The 14,646-nt window shown below is 32.8% G+C and overlaps 1 protein-coding gene across 2 annotated transcripts in view; it reads left to right on the top strand.

The window, feature by feature from the left end:
* The first annotated feature begins 8,719 nt into the window (after positions 1-8,719).
* Positions 8,720-14,646, top strand: part of LOC113493442 — a 29,808-nt gene continuing 23,881 nt past the window's right edge. For both annotated transcript variants that reach the window (XM_026871431.1, XM_026871430.1), the window contains exon 1: positions 8,720-8,744. The gene's annotated coding sequence lies outside the window, so the exon portion shown is untranslated. The remainder of the gene's footprint in view (positions 8,745-14,646) is intronic.

Below are 14,646 nucleotides of genomic sequence, written 5' to 3'. Positions count from 1 at the left end.
TGCCGAGTGACTTTGCAATTTCTATCTGAATGATATTTTTATCCGGAGTCAAAAAGTTGCTGTATTTTGGCAGATAACTATGAAATAAAAGGTTCCTCTGAAAAAATCCATCCTCTTTCTAAATAATCTAAATCTAGTCTAATTTTTTAATCCAATTTCTACAATCCTTCGAGCTAATTAAAAAATGCCAGTAGATGTGAGTAAGTATGCGATTGTTTCACTTTCAAAATAGTAAAACAATAGTTAGTCTTGAAAAACGTATCTTAGTTTTGTGTAAGACGATAGTCGCATTATACTCGTGAACACATTGATCAATTAATTTATTTTGGGGTTCTGTACACAAAGGGAAAAAGAACCAATAACCCTAAAGCTCCTCAGTCTCTGTCCGACTGTCTGTCACCAGGCTAAAGGAACGTCATGAAGTGTTAGCCAGTTGGTTGAAATTTTCACAGATAAGAATTTAAAAAATAGAGATCCTCGTTATGCGACGATTGCTGCATTCACAAATTTGTATGGGTACCAAAAAAAAAATTATGTCACCCAGTGGATTTTTAAATGGATTTTATGCTACGGAACCCTCAGTGATACGAGTATGACTGACCGGGTTATATCTAACTTTGTAAGCAATACATATTACGTAATTAGAACTAATTTCTTCTAATTCTTTCAGACAGTGAACGTTAGGATAGCAGTTACTTGAAATAGATATTCAGAAAAAATATATTGTGAAGACAAAAGTGCGTGTATGTATGTATGCTTGCATGTTTGTTATGTCTTTAAACACAAATGGCTATACCAACTTTAACAAAAAAAAAACATAGATTTAAAAAATCTAAACACCCACGTTTTTAAATGTCACTGTATTCAAATTTTATAAAAAAACAGTCCAGCCGTTTTTATTGATGTAAATTGCATTGTCATCAGGTTTGAAGCTACCCTGAAAATTTCAGCCTGCTAGCGGGAGGTTATATCGGGAAGTGCCTCAAAATTTAGTTACAAAAATCCAAACGGGACGACAAACAAACAAAGAAACAAACATACAAACAAGAAAGTGAGTGTATAAAAACGTGGGAAATTGGTTTGAAGGTAGCTAACAAACAGTTGTGGCTTTTTTACTCGAGAGCCTCGTCAGTACCGCACCACTCATTATAATTCTTAATTTTTAGTTAGTGTTCTACAGTTGAACCAACATCTTCTTGGATCCATATTTTTTGTTGACAATAACAATAATATGATAAAACAAACCCATGGATCAAAATTTGGCTTTGTTTGAATTCCTTTAAAATAATGAGAATATTTCTAATTCCTGTCTTCTTAACATTGCGATACGTTGCCGTCATAACGCATGATGGATCTGTATATCTATTAAGACATTAATAAAACTTGAATCAGCAGAAAGCTAGTTTCTCCATCCCAATCGTACAAACATTGAGAAGAAAAACGAAAAAGATTCTCGAACAAAACCAGATGAGGATTGAGAGTTCCTCACTTTAAAACATATTAAAAAATCATTATTCATTTAATATTATAAGGACGACAGATGTCTTACTGTGTTCAAGAGAAACCACCACCAGTACTCAAAGTAACATTATTGCAAGTGTAAAAGAGAGATGCCGCTCTACCACGTGTAATGCGTTGTCACGCTTCCTCAACTACTATAACGGTACTTTAAAATACAGCGCTTCTGAGGTGCATCCTTTCATCTATTATACTGAAACTTTGATATAGTATTTTCAGTGAGTTTACTGAAATGGTATTGATTGAAACTAGTTCAGCTAGGGGGAAAATAAACTAAAAAACATGTCAACGTAACAAAAGTCAGTACGGTTCTATCGTCCTTTTTCTATTCTCTGTTTCTAACCTCTATTCAAGCTTCGATATATTTGAATAGGAAGTCAGCTATGCCGCCATTTTGCTTTAGCACCCTCAAGTTATGTGGCCGTATAAACTGGTAGTTAAACGGTTTTATATAAGCCATACATGAGCTGTATTGTCCACTTAATTGTTCAGTTAACCCACGCATGCTATGGTGGTACTTTTAGAAAATAATAAAACTTTATGGTAACTGTGTTGTTTGAACTATCCAGGGTCGGCTAGAAAAAAAACACGTAAATGTATGCGTATAATTTACGTTCTACCCATAATTATGCATGTAGGCTGAATGAATTGTTTAAAGTATAAAAGAAGAATATAATATCTATAAATTATTGTGTAGAGCTGTACCCGTGTATTCGAATTGGACTATGAGTCTGCTTAAAGTATCTAAAGATTTGTAACATTTACATACAATAACGCTTGTTTAAAAGAGAATAAAAAAAATCTAGTCCGCTTAAAAAATACATTACTGAAAGGAAATGTTCACCTGACAAAATTATGTCAGTACTCACGTTGCTTAACCTCGAATTTTATTATTTGTTGTTACAGCAGCTACAAAAATACATTATGAACAAATAGCGCAGCAAAATCCCGTTTTCTTTCGGTAGAATCCCAAAAAAAATTGGGAAATTGAGAGCCCTAAACACATATTATACAGTTTAAAGGTAAAATATAACTACCGCACAAAACTAAACTTTTAAACAAATAAACCTACATTAGCATAAATGGCCGAGAGTTCAACAACCTGTTCCTATAATCAGAGATTAATATTCGATCCCAACAGGAGATCCCATTACTTTCACACACACAATATACGATTAGAACGTTTCAATTTTAATAAGTAATGTTGGGCACAAATATTAGCTATTAAAGGCAAACTCTACACGATTTGCTCAGCTTATTTGTCTGTTCGTACAAACACATGACAACCAATATAATCATATTAGTGTGTAGTTCGGGTTCAAAGTTAGTTCTTTACTCATGAATAGGATGTCTATACTAACATGTAAAGTCGAATCGTGTTTGTTTCTTTATGTATCCAGTGGCTGTCAACATTTTGTTGAAGTAATTTGAAGTAAACATTGCTTATTTTTTGGAACATGGAATGAGGTATTAATCTGAGTTTGGTAAGGCTAGAAGGCGGTTCTAAATTAGCTTGATGAAAATCTTAAGAAGAGACAAAAATGCCAGCGATGGAATTTTTTTTCTTGCTTAAGAGAAAATTATTTGGACAACATACTTAAGTGGTAATCATAAGAGTTTCAATGCTTTGGCAAATTAACAAAAAAATATCATTGCCGATTTTTGATCGAATATCAGTTTCAATTACAATCATATATAAGCTCAAACTGCATATTATCTAGCTATAACATTTAATACCTATTGTAGTACAAACCAATAACACTACAAAAAAAAGCAAAATCAGAAAAAAATGTTGAGTACCACTGCTTTGTTTGTTAGTGTGTCATTTGCGTTGTGTGTTGTGCGGCAGCGCGCGAAATTACCGCTACACACTGCGGGTCTAAACGACACGTCGCGTTGATTATTTGTTTTCGGATATGCGCTGCATCGGGAGGGTTGACAATTGACTGCAGTTATGCGCAACTTTAATCTCCGGTTTTAGCTCTGGAACTCTTTTTTTGTAGATTCTTTTGTTTAAATACATAGGCAGAGTATTCTTAGTAATTAGTAAGTAGTAGTGTTCTTGGTCACTTTTAGTATTATATTGGTGGATGGTTTCCTGGGAGTAGTGATATATATATACATATATATATATATCCTGGGACAGCTCACGCACGGTTATCTGGTCCCAAGCTAAGCAGAGCTTGTGGTAACCAGACAACTGATAAGCTTATTTATATATTTCTAAATACATACATATTATAGATAAATTACACCCAAATACCAGAACCAATGATTATGCTCATCACACAACATTTGTCCTGGGCGGGAATCGAACCCACGACCTCCGGTATAGCAGTCAGGGTCACTAACCACTAGACCAACAGGCCCGTCGTATGTTTACGGTTTTGTATTTCGGAAGACTATGACAGTGTCATTGAAGTCTGAAGTATTATAAAATTGACATAAAATCTCAGGTGGTGATTAAAACTCGTTCATAAGAAGAAGTTTGTACTCATCTAACGTACACAAGTAACTTTTCCTGTTCAAAATAAGACAATACGCGTATGTAGCGATATAAAAAAAATCATATTTGGTATACTCATTATATTTTTCCTCTTAAAACTTACCAAGATGGTAAACAATTTTAAGTTAATGAATGGTTATGTTATCGGTAAGAAAATATACTTTTTAAATACAATGTTCTCTTCGAAGCGACAGCAAATTAGTCGTAATGAATATTGAAGTCTCATTTACGTCTTGTTTGTCCCATCAACCCTCTCGCCCGATACACGTACTATAAAAAATAGATTAGAGCCTTGATTAAATGATACTGCTAATTAGTTTCTCAGTAAATATGTAAATAGATATCTGATTAACATAAAAACAGGGCAAATGAAATGCAAAGAACTAGAAAAAATATCAAACGTTGAAAAAATGTCAAAGCTACGTACTAGGAATCACGGATGTTATGTAGTTTCGTAGATTTATCTGGAAGTATCGGATTTAAAAATGTATGGGATACCCAGAAAAAGAATTTTGCGTATTTTCAATTTATAAATATTTAAATAATTTTGAAATTAGGTAGAGTTTGGACGCTCTGTAACATGCTCTCTAAAATGAGCAGCTACGCAACAAATCTAAATCCTAAACTTAAATATTTAAACATAAATTATGAACCGAAAAGAATATTGTATAACCTTAACCGAATATAAAATATTTTCTCTAAACCATCCCTGCTAAAAATAATCGAGGAATCTATGAAATAAAACTTATACGGGAAAAGCAAGCCTTTGGTACGACCTAATCAACCAGGAGGACGCCATATTGAAAGACATTTTCTTTGCTGTATTTTTAATGCAACCATACTTCGGAAGCTCGCAAGTTTCATTAAAATGTTCTGCTCATTATTTTACTTTTTTCCATTGAATTCATGTAGAATATATTCTTTTAATGTTGTTCTCGTTAAAAGTATTAGTTAGTAGATCATTAGTATTAGTACATTAATCTGTTTTATTTACTCACAAAAACCTGTGACATAATTGTCTTACTCAGATGATTTTCGTGTAAAGTATTAGCAAGATAGCAAGTCAACATTTATGACTCACGATTGGAAAATGTTTTTAAGTCTTTAAATCCGATAATATTTTTGTTAACATCCTAACTCTCAAAAGGATCTTACTCAAAAAATAGATTGTGATTAAAAAAACAGTCAAATACAAGCGAGCCTCGAGATTTAAGGATTCTGCACAAATCGGGAAAAAAAAACTTGCAATTATTAGAAACTCATTGATTATAATTATTACCGTAACAATGTAGCTTTGCCTCAACATCTCAGTTTTATACTTTATAGCGGCAACAGAAACATATCTGTAAAAAAATGTGCCGTTAAGCTATTATAGATTTGAAGCAGTCTAGTGACAGACAGACGGATCAACGGACAGACAAAGAGTTATGGGATTTTGGTCTTTATCCTTTTGAACATGCGTAACCAATTAAACGGCGATACGTTGCTAGGTGCCCTTACATTTAGCTTAGCTCAACTTAGAAGATACCTCCCTATGATTAATATTATATGCAAGCCATTTCATTCCTATACAATAATGTCATCAAATTATTGCTATTTTGATGAGATGATGATACTTCAATTTTACTATGACACTTGAAAATCCTGGTCCAAGATACAAAACGTACTGGTTACTAGTCAAATTTGAATAAAATTGTTCCGAAATTTTTATTTTTTTAGGGTTCCGTACGTCTGAATACAAAAACGGAACCCTTATAGGATCACTCGTGTGTCCGTCCGTCTGTCGCTTACAGTCAGTTATCTCCGAATCTATTAGACCGATTAAGTTGAAATTTGGTACACATATCAATTCCTGTGACCCAAACACAGAGGTGTGATGTGAGCAGATGAAATCTTTATATGGGGGGTCATTTTTGGGGGGGAGGGGAAAATTAAAAAAAAAATATCTGAAAACTGCATCGTGTGGCATATCAAATGAAAGGTCTTGTTAAGAAAATCTTAAATGTATTTTTTTGTAATTTTAAAATAAATAGTTTCCAAGTTATTCAAGAAAATAGACGAAATTTGACCATTCCCGCCCTTACCTCCGAAACTACTGAACCTAAAATTTTGAAAAAAATACAGAAATTAGTTTTCTCCTTACAGATTATAGGAAAACCTGTAAGAAGTCCATGATATTAAAATAACATGGTAAATCACTCAATATTGTGCGTACCAACTTACATTTGCAGGTGGAATGTGTGGGAGAACATATTTTTTAACTCCAAAAACATGATAGGTAACATCGTACGGAACCCTCTTCACGCGCGAGTTTAACTCGCACTTGTCCCCTTTTTTTAAGTAAATAAAAGACACACATTTTCTGAAATATTTAAACCATTGAGTGTAACACTGGCTTTAGTAGTTATACTGGTGAAATGGACTTTGTGTCACGACCGAGGATGCAAACTGCTAGCAACTCTATCCAAAGCTTTTTGAAGTTTTGTCGTGTTGTCATTTGTGACATTGATTGTGAAATATGACTCTAGAATACTCAGGTTTCATTGCATAGTATCTCTACATTTGGAATGACGAAGGTTTTCTTTAAATTCGTGAATTGAAATTTTTGCATACATATGTTCGATAATTAATATTCGATAATTGTTCAGATTTTTGCATTTTAGGTAAAAAGATCTAAATTAAAATATTTTTTCATATACTATTCAGAATATTTTAACATTAACACAAATATAAATACTTGACACCATTCGAACGTTCAAATTGATGAATTGAACACAAGTAGATATCTACTTTATTTATTTTAGGAATACTTGATATTGTGCTACGAAAGCTCGTTATCACAATGCTTTCCAAAACTTCTATTATGAATGAATGGTAATCCATATTGTCTGTATTAAAAGGAAACAATAAGTTATTTTAGGTATCACAGAATTCTCATTGTATTTTGGTAGGTTCGGTACAAAACTATACTTGTAAAATTATTTTAAACCCGAATTCTAATTTTCATTTCATTAACGAAACATTGATGACACTTAAATGGTTATGTGTCACAAACCAGAAAAAAATGACGTCGAAAAATATTATTTTCGTTTAACCTTATAAAATTGCGATGTAATTTGACCTGACCTTTTAAACCAACAAATCAAATTCTTAACTTAAAGCCTCCAAGGCTTACACATCAACACATTGACAGCAAAAGGCTCTAAATCACATTACAAAAGGGGAGGGAACTAATATAATTCTGTACATGTTACCTATTCCGGCCTACGCACTTTCGTAGCGCTACAACCATTGGCTACGCGGCGCTGTAGGCCGGCGCGCGCCTACGCACTTGCTATGTCACACCGCCTACGTGTATTAGGTTAAGTTTATGACTGGCATGGCCTATAAAAATAGTTTGAATATGAGTTTTTTCATCAACTTTTGAATAGTTGCGACTTTCAAGTATCATTATTGCAATTTTAATCTTTATTGCAATATTTTATTACTGAAACCGATACCTTCCAATCTAAAAGTTCTGCGAAGTATGAAATCTAATCTAATTTTATGCCTTTCTTATCAACCAGAAAAGCATTTCTAAAACATAAGCTAGTCCGTTTGTTAGTCCTTCATTGTAAGATTTAGAAAATTAAATATGTTTTCGTAATCCAAAATGTTTTTTTTTAATAGACTGAAGGGGCGATGGAGCTTAGCGTTAAAATGCCTTCAAAAATGTATCGCCTGGGACACATACCAGGTAAGAGGTTTTGAAGAAAATTAGGCTGTTTTCTATCTTTTACTTAATTCAGAACAAATTAGAACTAGCCAATATATAGGGATCATATAATTATGTATCTATGTAATAATAATTTACCAATTCCGAGATTTCCATTACTATAAAAATGGAAAATTAAGTTTTCAGTTTCGGTACCTCAGTAAGTAGTACACATAGCTATTTGGTACTCTGGTTAAAACCTGCCCACACAAGATCTCTACACACACCCACATCTAAACCAATTATCATTTTGCCTCCCTCTCCCATTAATTATAAATGATTGAATGGTGCTTACTTTTGACATTATTCCGTATAAAAATATTTTAAAATTGTAATCTCCTTTTTTCTAATTAATTTTCAAAAGAACTAAACTAATATGTATTTTTGTTTCTTATGACATGTTTCCAGTTTCCAGACTTTCGAATTCAGCAGATTTTTTTGAAAATTAAAATAAAAAAATAATTCAAAGAAATTGCTTATTCGATCTCCACATAAAAAATAAGAATTAATAGGTCCGATATAGGTACGTGTAAGAGTACTTGCGGAACCCAACATCGTTAACACTTTTAAAATATATGAATTTGTAGTTACGTTTAGAATATTTTAGTGGTAGATAGTGGAACTTCTCTCTTAGGCTACAATGAGTCCGGCATGATTTTGTAATAAAAAGCTTTAAAAAATAAACAGAAAAAGAATAACACCCCTAATAACAATGTTACACGGTACCCCATAGTAAGACTCTACAATTGAGCTTTTTAATTTCACTCTCACACCAATAACATTTATCCCTAATTGTCAATATGTGTGATATTGTTGTAATATGACGTCACGAGCCGTTATAAAACACATAATACTTTTTAATCTAGCTTCGGTCGTTTACGAGTGCGTCGCGTGGTATATAAGGGCGCGCGGTGGTGCGCTCTGAGTAGACACCTGTTTGACGCTGGCTGTGCGGACGTGGACTATGTAAGTACTAGATATAACTATATTTTTTTTTGTGTTATTTTTGTTAAATTCAGTGTGTGTAGGGATTTGTTGGGATTTTCCTTTTTTTGAGAATTTTAAATTTTAAATTGCTTATATTAAATAACTTCATAAAGTAAGTGCTAAAATAATAAAAATAATTAACAAGTGTTAAAAGAAGGAAATCGATGCAAAAAATAAAACTTCATCATCATCATCATCATGTCAGCCCATAGCAGTCCACTGCTGGACGTAGGCCTCTCCATAATTTCTCCAAAACTTAATTTTGACAAATAACATATTAATACAATTTCATTTAAAATTATAATAATGAATGAATATAAATATATTCGTCTGTAAATAAAAATGCACTAAGGTGATAAAAACATAATAAAAATACAAAGTTTCAAAGCAATTCAGCATTCAATCAACATTGTCAGTTTTGTAAACCTTCATACTTCCGCGAATAATTTGAAACCTTTATCTATTTAATAATATTTATGCAATGCAATGAAAAAAAAACATTTTTTTACTGAAAAAGTAATAACCAAAATGAATAAAAATGAAAATTTTGCCACAAAAAGTACCTACGTATATAAAATACAAAACTGAGGAGTTCATTTTAAAAAGAACCTTTTTTCATAATTAACTTATCATAACGTCGCTGGCCTAAAAATATTTATTTTATCATCTAAATCACATATTTTTATAATACTAATATTTTTAGTATCGAACAAAGCTGAATAAACAACACATAAACATGGATTTAACTTTCGTGCCACTCTTCGAACTTTGACCAGATATTTTATGCAGCCGTCATTCAAAACATTTTAGAATTTAGCAATATCATATACAAGTATCCATTTAACTCGTCCTGCTTCGTAGAAAAGCGACTTCAATACGCTGTCCGTTTTTAGAAGAACTTTTTGGCAGGTCGTAAAATTAACTAAAAAGTGTTTTGACATTCGAAGCGAAATTGCAGGCTAAATTCATATTGCACTTTAAATCAAATTGGTAACGTGTACATTATCGAGCAAGAAAAGTTTGTAGATGAAGCCACTGAATATATATATATATGTCCCAAAAGTTTAATTCCCGAAACTTAACTTAAAAGCAGTCCTTAGCTCTATATGTTTCACTTCATACATTAATGAAAACAGCTCCATACTTAAAGAAACGCTTTTTGACGATTTATTATAAAGTCATAATTTTACAAAAAAATTGACGGGAGTAATTGTCATTTCCACAAAATCGAACAATTTTTATTATGCTTGCGGAAAAATCATAGTTCCAAGTGAGGTGTTTTACTTTATAAAAATCGAATCTTCGTTGAATCAAAATCAAAATGCTTAGAATACAAAACTAGTGATTCTAAGAGCACGGTCCCATAATGTTTTTCCCAAGGACTCTTCCCCATCCAGCAAACACCTTTGATTATTTTTTTGTTACTGAAAAGTATTTATGCAACAGTCTTGTTATTCGCCATTGGGAAGTAGAGCGTGATAAAATTAAGTAAGACGTTTTCGTGTTGTTTCTCTTCTATTCATTTCCGTTAAAATAATAATTAATTAACATAGCAATAACAGACAGGTTGCTAACATTCATCGCTCTACAATACTTTTTCACTTGCGGTTTGGTCTAAAAGCCCGAAAAACAATTTGCATTTTGATACGTCGTCATTCTCAATCAAAATAGTAAAAGTTTTGATGCATATAAATAGGAATACGAATGCATACGAATATTCTGACGTTTCAACTTTTTAGTAAGGTAATTAGCTACCTTAATAAAAAGTTGTAAAAGTTGAAACAATTCTAAAAAAATAATTATTTGCTGAATTGTAATACGTAGATTTATACAAATTAGAAGAATAGCTTAATGTTAATAGCAATAATATAGCTAACTAAAAGGATAATAGAGGTTTTTAAACGGGGTAATCGTGAAAGCGCAATATTTAGCGAACTATGAAAGCTTGCTTATTTTTATAATACTTTTTACTCTTTTAAAACAGTAACATACCATATCGATTGCCTAAAAGTCCAATATTTCTCCTGCACTATTTTTGGCTATGAAACTGCCTTCTAATCTTGGCGCCTTTTTTCTCGCCTAGAACTTCACTGCCTTACTTGTCTCATCAAAGGCGTAATCACGTCCAAGACTGCAGCTAAAAGAACACATATGTAGAGCACAACACAAGCCGGAAAATTAGCAGCCTCTTTAGCAGTCGCAAAAATACTGGGATTTTGAAGTGACTTTTGTATGCCAAAAAAAAAACAATACTCATACGGTAGTCGAAAAAAAAATGCTGCTGAAAATGAAAACTTGACTTGGATAATCAAAAGCAAATAAACTGACGACAGTCAAGCATTAAAATGTATTTAAAACCGAGTTTTCAGAGTACTTCTCTTGAAAAAGTAATGAATTAATGGCTTAAAAAATAAAAGCAGTTTAAAATGGATGAAAAAATGGTAAAAAAAGGAAACAAGTTAGAGTTTATTGTGTAAATGCTGTCATTCAATTTATTTAAACACTGGTTATTTTTTTGTGTATGTCGGAAACTGGCAGCGAGGCTATATAAGATAAGAATGAAGGCTATAAGAAGGCTATGAAGTTTTAAAGTAATAATAACCCTTATGGTTCGCATACCTAAAAATATTATGTTATTTTTTATTTATATTTAGTAGAACTGTTTGTTCTACATAATATAAATAAAAAATAAAAAACACAATTAAAACTAGTAGGTAGTGAACAACTAACTCATGCCATGACCTAAAACAGTTAAGGTAGAGTCAATATAACTTATTATAACTTTGAAATGCCACATCTGTATTAAGCTCAAAATATTCCAAATACCAGCCGTCATATCTCATAAACGGATGAACGAATTCCAATATGTCTCAAAAAAACAAAAAAACTCGCTTCCGATTCACCCGTTCGAGGTTCGAGCTCTATATTGCCATAGACACACTCAAATAACTGTCAAAGCAACAACATCCCGACGGTATTCAAAAAAGTACAAATATAAGAAACATAGAACCTCCTTTTTCAATATGAAGTAGAGAAAACGATACAAAACCTGTACTAAATATTTATAAAAAAAATATAAAAAAAAAAATGACATACCGTTTTGACAAGTGACGTGACTTTGACTTGTCAGTACAATATGTTGGCAGATTGCCATAAGGGAAAGAAACTTCAATCAAAATTAGAACTTGGAGAACTGTAACTTGTCTTCAAGCCCAAGGGTTAACAGTTTTTTTAGGCCGGTACTGTCCCGCTGTGCCAATGTACTTTTGCCATCCATTGTTTGTGGTATTGGCCAGTTGGTGGCGCCATCTCATTAACAAATTTATTGCACGAAAATGCTGCCCAGAACAGAGAATCGTGGAGGGATTTAGGGGACTCCTCTGCTCAGCAGTGGGACGCAGTGGACTAGACAAAAAAGTCTGAATCAATCGCACCACCCAACAGGATACATTTTGGGAGAGGCCTTCACTTAGCAGTGAGACACAGTGGACTAGAGGAAAAAAATCTAAATCAGTCGCCCACCCAACAGGATACATTTTATAATTATAAACTACGTCATTTCAAACTACTTCTCATGTATTATCCTTCAACGCTTCCTCATATATTACGATACATCATGTAAGATGTATGAAATATTAATTAATTAAGTGATATATCTTGTTAGCTTGTAATGTGTAGGTGTTTGTATATTTTCTGACAATCTCATTAATGTTGGGGATGCACTAGTTTGTTAACGCCTTCTGTAGCTTTGTTTAGGTGCTGTTAGGGTTCGATTCTCATAGGTTAAAAAAGAAACTCTTTTACATAGGCTCCGTTGTCTATCTGTCCGTCTGTCACCAGTCTGTATCTAATGATGTATTTCTGCTATCTCTACTTTCTGCAACGGTTGTTATGGTCATAAATACCTTGGTAGGATATAATGTACAGTTTTCTTTTAAAGTAACTAATATTATTATCACATGATAAATAAGTGACTTATAGGAAAACAAAAGAAAGTGTCAAATACTGTGTGAAAAATACTGTCGGTCTGTTAACAACAATTACAGCTTGAAATAAAAATAGTTTTCCGCATTTCAGTCTTGAAATGAAAACACTCAACGTAAACACATTTTAAGCACATGTTTGAAGAATAAAATGACCTTCATAAACTAACTATATAGTACATACCTAATAAATTTTCTTAAAGAAAATATGTCGTTCACCACACAAAAAAGCGACACTTAGACTTAGCCCTTATTTAAGCACGTGTAATATTAAGTAATAATAATACAATAATCAAATAAAACTTTAAATGGTTCCCAACGTCACCGCTACATTACCACTGCTAAGTGCACAGGTAATTAAGCGGTACAGATATTAATTATCATTTTTATGAGTATGCGAAATCATTTAATTAAGGTTGAATATATTTTTCATAAATGTGTTCAATTGTTTATGACAGCTATTAATCTTGTGCATTATTAAGCAATTTTAAAATAATTTATTGATGAAACTGCAAATAATTTAATATTAGTATTAAAGATATATTTACATCAAAAGATATCATCATTCTTTATTTATACGATATTCCACAATTTCTCAAAAATACCGGCCAATTGCGAGTCATAGAACGTTGCTGTACCTACATTTCAAATGTTTATAATACTATTGAGGAGCTCGTGGCTATGCTATAACTAAGGTTAAGCTATGCTCCATGTGGTTAGTCCGTAGATGGGTGACCACCTTTGTTATAAATTGTGGGTCCCGGCTGTTATTTCTACATATTTGACAGTCGTTACAGGTAGTCAGAAACTTGAGAAGTCTGACAATCAGTCTTACCAAGGGGTATTGTGTTGCCCAGGTTGGGCAACAACTGGCAACTGGGTTGAGGAAGTCAGATAGGCAGTCGCTCCTTGTAAAACACTGGTACTTAGCTGAAACCGGTTAGACTGGTAGCCGACCCCAACATAGTTGGGAAAAAGCTAGGCCAATGAAAAATGATATTACTATTAAATCATATTGTTTTAGCAAAAACAAAAATTAATAATCTGTGAAAATTTCAACTGCCTAGTTATAACATGCCATATGATACAGCCTGGTAGCAGACAGACAAACTAGCAGACAAAGGAGCCGCATAGGGTTTCATTTCAACCTCTTTGTTACCCTCTTAACTCAACCTCTTACCTCTTACCTCTCTTAACCTCTTAGTTTGAACGTTCATACATGTATGTATGAGCATACCTCATTAAAACTTCCGAATTCTAAAAGCCATATTGATGCATGGGGTGTCATTAGAATCAATACATCACTGCAAGTGTCACTAAGAATTGACTTCCAAATTTTGTAAATAAACCTATCGTCAGCTATTTCCTCATCAGCGGTAGTAAAGGCAGCCTATTATTTTTGTTTCTTTTTTTGTCGTTTGTCAATTTCGTTAATTTATTTTTTTTAAGTAACGTAAAAATACCACGAAATAAAAACTAATAATAAAGAAAACACAGCATAACAAAAAAGGTCTACTCACCACTGAATTAATAAAAAATATCTTTACCTTCACAGCCGATAAACATCAAAGTTGTCGAGTGGTTGAGTTATCCAAAGTAAATCCACTGTACGCGATGTGTCACGGGTTTGATCCCCGCGTAGGACAAGCGCTTGTGTGAACTCTTATCCTAAGTTTGAGTGCCTTTGAGCATGTTTAAATACCTTACATAGGGAGTCGTTTAAAAAAAAACACTTAAATTTACCTACATTGACTCCAAACCTGCAACCTCGAGCATACAAATCCGTTGACGAAACCACTGTGCTATCGTCATCTCCCCATATATCTACGTCATTACATTATACCTGTCAATATTACCTCTGTTGCGTAACACACTGACAGGGAATTAACTTGATGTAT

Source organism: Trichoplusia ni, chromosome 4 (genome assembly GCF_003590095.1).
Source record: "Trichoplusia ni isolate ovarian cell line Hi5 chromosome 4, tn1, whole genome shotgun sequence".
NCBI lineage: Eukaryota > Metazoa > Arthropoda > Insecta > Lepidoptera > Noctuidae > Trichoplusia > Trichoplusia ni.
Note: the sequence above shows the minus strand (reverse complement) of the source record. Positions and strands in the feature narration are given on the sequence as shown.